The sequence below is a fragment of the Ischnura elegans genome, chromosome 6 (genome assembly GCF_921293095.1).
Source record: "Ischnura elegans chromosome 6, ioIscEleg1.1, whole genome shotgun sequence".
NCBI classification, from domain to species: domain Eukaryota; kingdom Metazoa; phylum Arthropoda; class Insecta; order Odonata; family Coenagrionidae; genus Ischnura; species Ischnura elegans.
In genome coordinates this window covers 94,025,217-94,031,854 of record NC_060251.1, presented here as the reverse complement: position 1 = coordinate 94,031,854, position 6,638 = coordinate 94,025,217, and positions in this window count along the sequence as shown.

The window sequence follows — 6,638 nt, the reverse complement described above, 5'->3', positions numbered from 1 at the left end:
CGCGTCATAGCACCAGCAGCCCCAACCAGTGGCGCAGCGAGGGGGGTTTTGGGGGAACCCCCCCAGAGCTCACGTAAATGTTTAAGTTAAATCCATTTTCTTAATTGCATCAGTATTACTTATAAAATAGAGTTAGGATTAATCAAATATCCCTCATGATGCCGTAAAACTCGCCATTTTTAACCGATTATCTTAAAATTCCGCAATTTATTAATCTCGCACCTACCGCTTATCCTGGTGGGTATTCCATATCCCCACACACCCCTTTATTAGTTGCACCTAAAACCCCCCAGCCTTAATTCTTAGCTTATTAATTGAACCATTATTCTTCTAATTTTTCAGGAGGAGGGCCCCCGCAACTCCCGCTTACCCTGGCGGGTATGCAATACCTCCACCCCTTAGCTGCGTCCCTGGCCCTCACCACTACCACTCTTCATATAACTGCATGGTGTTGGATTGGGACGTTCTGGCCAGCGCGCTGCAGCGCCCCACGGCTACAAATACGAACTTCTCGCGCTATTTTTGGGTGTTTTTCCTACATTATCGATGTATTTGATTGAAAAAAATTGTTTGGCTAATTAGATGTACAATCATAATTGATTGGGTATTTAATTTTTTTTCTTCTTCAAATATTTGGGAGGGGCGGCGTCCGAGAGTCCTTAAGGGCCAACCGCCACTGGTGACATCATAAAATCAACTGCAAAAATGGAAAGGCCGGTTTGCGCATATAAAAATAGCAACAACCATTCTCAGGAAGCACTTAGCGTGAAATTCCTGGACCAATTAGTCAATGGTGGCGTTCATAAAAAAAACATTATCGCGGACCGCTCAAATTAGTGCGAAATTCAGCCTGGGATTTGGTTGATCTTGAATTAACGGGAAAATTAGTGCGAAACATAAGGGCCGTTTTACACGGGGCATGCCATTGCGCAATCTGACGTGGTATGTACGAAGGCGCAATCAAAATTGCGTCGTATGAAGCGTTGAATTGCTAGAACACATGCGAGAATGCGATACAGCAAAACAGCTGCTCTTGCTCTAAAGGCCGTTTTACACGGTACACAGAATTGCGCAATCTGACTTACGTGCGAAGGCGCAGTCAAGGCGTCGTGTAAAGCGGTTAATAGGGTGGTTTCCTATTATTTTTTATTGCTTTAATCGAAAGATTATTACTCCTGGAGTACGTATTTCACGCTTTTAGATTTTTTAATGACAACATCTATTTTTCGCGATTAAATGAAAAGTGAAAATTTTCAAGCGCGCGAAAACGCGACGCTTAAGTATGAATGCCGGGAAATATCTCCGTACGTCGTATTTCTGGTTCCCCCTCCCGCCCGGTGAGGTGACCTTGAGGCGAGGCTTAGCGCTGATACGTCGCAGGATGCTAGCGGATAGCTGAGTACCTTGCTGGATGGTAGCGATTGGCTTAAAAAAGGTTTATTAATACCTTATCAAGCGAAGAAAACTTTCCGACCTTAGCCAGTTTTAATAGGTGATTATTAAGACATGTTTCCCTGAGCTCTGTGCCTCATGCATGCATTGGTAACCTCAAACGATGTATAACTCCTATCCTCTCGTGTAGAAACTAGGTCCCTGTGACGTCATGCGGAGTGGAATCGCATGGGCGCCAATCTGGCCTTTTTCAAATGAGGATAAAATTTGACCCTTGCCATTCGTCTAAACCGGTATTTCAAAAACCAAATAATTTGTGTATTATGAATGCGCTAATGGTGGGTAACGAATCGCAATCAATGCCTTTCGTTTTCTTTGATGAAGGAAATTACCCTATTGCAATAACACATGCGAGAATGCAAAATAGCCCGTTCTAATTTCGTTCGTGCGTTCGCGCAATTCCACGTCATTTTAGAAATTAATGCAGCTCTACCCTGCGCATTTCCGTGCCCCGTGTAAAACGGCCTAAATTCCAAGCTCACATTACCGCTATTTCAACAAAATTTTATCGCTGCTAACCTGCGCGATGACGTGCCTCGTGTAAAACGTCCTAGAATGCGCAGAGTAGCATTACCTTTTTCTTGCGCGCTTTGGTGGTTCTGACCGTGAAAAGTGGAAGAAGACACCTGGCAATAAAAAATAACGTGGACATGATATGGACAAGATAAGTAAGGAAAAGAAATCGATACGTCAAAGGAGCCGCTCAACTCAAATGCCTAATGTGCTGCAACTTGCTCTTCCTATTCCTACAGAATAATGATAGGTGGCGTCCAGTCCAGACTAATTTTGCTTTGACCGCCTTGAAGCTTTTATTCGTTAATCCTAATTTATATTTATTGCTAAATTATTTCATTATCCGGTATTTAAGAGCGTCGATTTTTCACTACATATTGATCGAGAAATAGGAGGATTTAAAAATGCGAAAAATAAGGGTCCTCTTATTTTAAAATCTCTATCACATCTGACAATAAAATAATATTGGTATGCTAGGTACATTACCAAGATTCTATTCATCGCAGTGCATTAAATTATAGCTCTCACAGAAATTAATTTAAAAAATTGTCTGCCGGATAACCAAAAAATGTCTATCAGCACCCAGTGGTGGATCCAGAGATGGGCTATAGCCTCCCCTTGGAAATCTTAATTTAAACTAGATAGTATGGTAATTCTGTTCAGACCACCACTACTGCTGGAAGGTCACCCCCAGGTCCCCCCTTGTCCACATCCTGGATCTGGACCCATTGGCACCCATGGGACCATTTTCTATTATGACCGAGTTAGAAAAATGAAAAGAGGCTCTATGACAGCCCTAAGAAATGGGCTATGGACAGCTTGAATGTTAAAAATTTTCCTCATTTCAGGCCTCCACATCCCTAAGAACCCCACCAGAAACTCCCGCATACATCCTTCACTCGACCCAACTTACCATCAAGCATGAAACCGGGAAATGGAAGGGTACCTTAAGCCACTCCCAGAAGTGTATCCCACGTGGAGACTACCCACAATGCATCTTGGGAGGATACCACTGGCACCATATGTGTATTGAAGTAAAACGTAATTGCACTTTTTCACAATTATTTTAATGTATACAATGCATTTCAGCTCACAAGAGCCATCATCTGGTATAAGACCTTGCCTGAAAATTGTCTACATTAGTATAAGATCCATGTCTTTAACCTGATGACAGCTCTCCAAGCCAAAACATCGTACACATTAACAAAATAGTAGTGCAATTAAATTTCATTTTAATACGTCAAACTTCCACTACATTATGCCTGGATGGGTTGAATTTCATTCTCTTTCTTTCATACACATTCCTCAAATTTTGTACCATGTTATTTTACCCTTAGAATGATGTGATTACGTGTTGAGTGAGCGTATCACTAGTGTCCAATTACTAAGTTTTTACATGAATATTTTGGGAAATACTGGTATTTGAAACCCAAGTAGCTTTGCCCTTTTTAATGTGTGTCCAAAGGATATGACAAGGTTGCTATCAGTTATGGCAAGGGAAATACAGTAATCACTTCCAGTAGTGAACTTCATTCCAATACTAAAGCCGAACTTGGGGGCAACCGTGGAATATTTAAGACCTGCCGCATGAACAGAGGTGAAATTCACATTAATTGCCCTGGGAATTAAGGACCCTGGATGTGAAGTCCTGCACAGTGGCCTGAAAAGCCAAAGGTCAGTGGTTTGACTCCTGGCTCTAGGAAATTTTTCCCCATAACAATTGATGTGAAATTCACAGCTGTATAAGAGGCACTGAAATATTCCATGATGGATTCATATCCAAAAACATGAAATCCCCAAAATATTTCCACCCTGAAAAGACATTTCAAAAAGCAGCCAAATCAACATAACAGGCTTAATGGGATGTCTTCTCCTACTAACCCTACTATGCAGGTCCAGATTAGGCCAAGGTATAATGGGAAGACAAGAGAGATGAAAACTGATTTATTGACTTATGTAAGGAGAAGTGCTGATAGGAGAGAAATATGAAGAAAATCTTAATACGACCATATGGAAAGACGAGTTGGCCTAGTGAAGGCAGTCTTTTATGGGAGAAATTGATGCCAAGAAAGGTAAAAGAAGGCCTCGGATAAATAAAAGGAATAAGTAATGAATGATGTGAAAGAGGAAAAATATATAGGCGTGAAAAGATTAGCCTATAGGAGAATTGAGTGAACAGGTGCATCTAAACTGTCTTAGGATTAATTCTTCGTTAAAACTTTTGCGGATGCTCATCATTATGATTAAAAACTTTTGGGCTATGTCACCACGTCAATTCTTGGGTGGTCCCCAACGTTTCCCGACTGATGCCGGTCGCTTTTTCAAGGGATTATGATGAGTAGGGAATTTAAAATCTTATACATAGGTATCTGTGTCAGGTGGGAGGGGAGTGGGACACCTTGATTCACCGCTCCTACACAATAAGTGACCAGAACAACTTTGCCAAAGATAGACGGAAGCTGGAGGCCATTCTACGGGGAAATGGATTCGAAGACAAAGAGTTATCTCTCGCACTTTTAATTAAGTCATCAAAAAGAGCGAAATCAAAAACAACACCGCAGAAGCCACGAACTCATCCACAAATGACCTCAGCGACCAGAAGAAAGCCTTCCTGCTATACATAAAGGGGACGACTGACGTAATAGGAAATATCCTATGAAAATTCCAGATAAGGACAATCTTCGCACCTCAAACACAGATAAAGCATCTCCTAAACACCATCAAGGATAGAACTCCACTACAAGTGGAAGGGGTCTACCAAATTCCTGGCCAGACCTGCGGGAAGAACTACATCAGCAAAACAGGCAGATCAGTCAAAACACGCCTAGAAGAGCACGCAAGAGCTATTCCACTGGGGCAATCAACTAAGTCCACGGTAGCCAAACACGCAGTGCTTGGCCACACAATCGACCTCAAGGAAGTCAAAATCCTTGCCAAAGTTAATGGTTTTAAACAGAGACTCGTCAGAGAAGCCATTGAAATATCCTCAGAAGAAAATAATAATTTCAACAGGAACACTGGCATTAAAATTAGCCGTACTTGGCAACCCGTAGTGAGAAAAAACAAGCAGCAACCCACTCCTCCAACCTCCCACTCCCCTCCCCCCACCACCTGGCACAGATACCTACATAAAAGATTTCAAATTCCCAACTCTCCATAATCCCTTGAAAAAGCGACCAGCATCGGTTGGGAAACGTTGGGGACAACCAAGAATTGACGCGACGACATAGCCCAAAAGTTTTTGATCATGTCTTAGGATTACAGACACCAACAAATAGTAGTGAAAATAAGAAAAGAAAAAAAAATAGTCCATAATGGCATAATATGGATAAACTTTCTTTCTGAACCAACACATCGATCCTCGCAGCTATGCTTAAACCACAGAGTGCGAATACCAGGTTGCAGATGGTGGGTTGACCACTAGATACAGAGGTTATCTCAAAGATAAGAAAGTTACGCGAGAAAAAAAGCAGTCACGGACAAAAACCAACAGCATTCTGAGGAGGTATTAGTTGGTTCATTCACAATTTATTCGTTCACAGTGAATCAAATGACTCATGCATCATTGGGCAAAAAAAGTCTAAATCAATCACTTGAACTTACATTTTCATCAAATCAGTCATTATAACTTCTAAGGATCCTCGCTTTGATGATAATAACAAAGAGCTGAAATATGACCATCATATTAGGATACCCAGAGTAAAAGCTACCATAGGATATTCTTATACCACGTTCAATAGCCACGAAAATAGGCTTGTTATTCTTAAGTTAAATGAAGAGCACCATTTGAATTAGTGCTGTAGCTCAGAAGATACATTTGCTCAGCTTAAGTTAATACACAGCAGTCTGAAATAAACTCAAGTACCCATTTCAGATCATTCCTTTATCCGCTGAGCAAGCCATTCGCCTGGATTGATGAGTCTATGATACTTTCAATCCATTCAGAATCCCACAAAGAAAGTGATTGAATCATCCAAGCGACTTGATTCATAAAGATGGAATTAAACCACGCACCGAGACCGGGAGGCCACCTACAATAGAGCATCACCTCATGGAACTCTTAAGAAGACATAACAACTTCATTGGTCACCACGTGGTACACAAGGAAGACAATCACTGAAGTACAGGTGGACAGGAAGAAGGGCAAGGGTTGGCCACGAATGATTTACCAAGGAAAGTGATTTAGGATGTAAGAGAGAATAAAGAGCGTACGTGTGCAGAGATAAGCAGATAGTAGAGTGGAGTGGAGGGCTGAGTCAAACCAACCTTCAGATATTATACTTATTACGATAAATTTACAGTCATAGCAATGGAACCTCCTTTAATGCCATACTGGTTCTCCGAATGACAAAATTCACTTAAAGTGAGGCCTTGTGGAGTGGACTACTACTAGAGTCAACAAGAATTAAACAAGTGTGAGTGTGAAATTAAAAAAAATTAAGTCTTTCTATCATACCATATGACAATCAAAAAAATAATCTTAAATGCTCCTTATTTCCTAAATTTAGGAACAAGAGTTGGTCAATCGGATACAGCCCTAACACTAGATTGAAGATTGTATAGAATGAAATAAATTAACCAATCCAAGCATCATAATTCACAATGAATGCTCATTTTACTTACTTGGAAACTTTGCATTCCTGAAGTTAAGAAATACCTTATAAAACAAAACT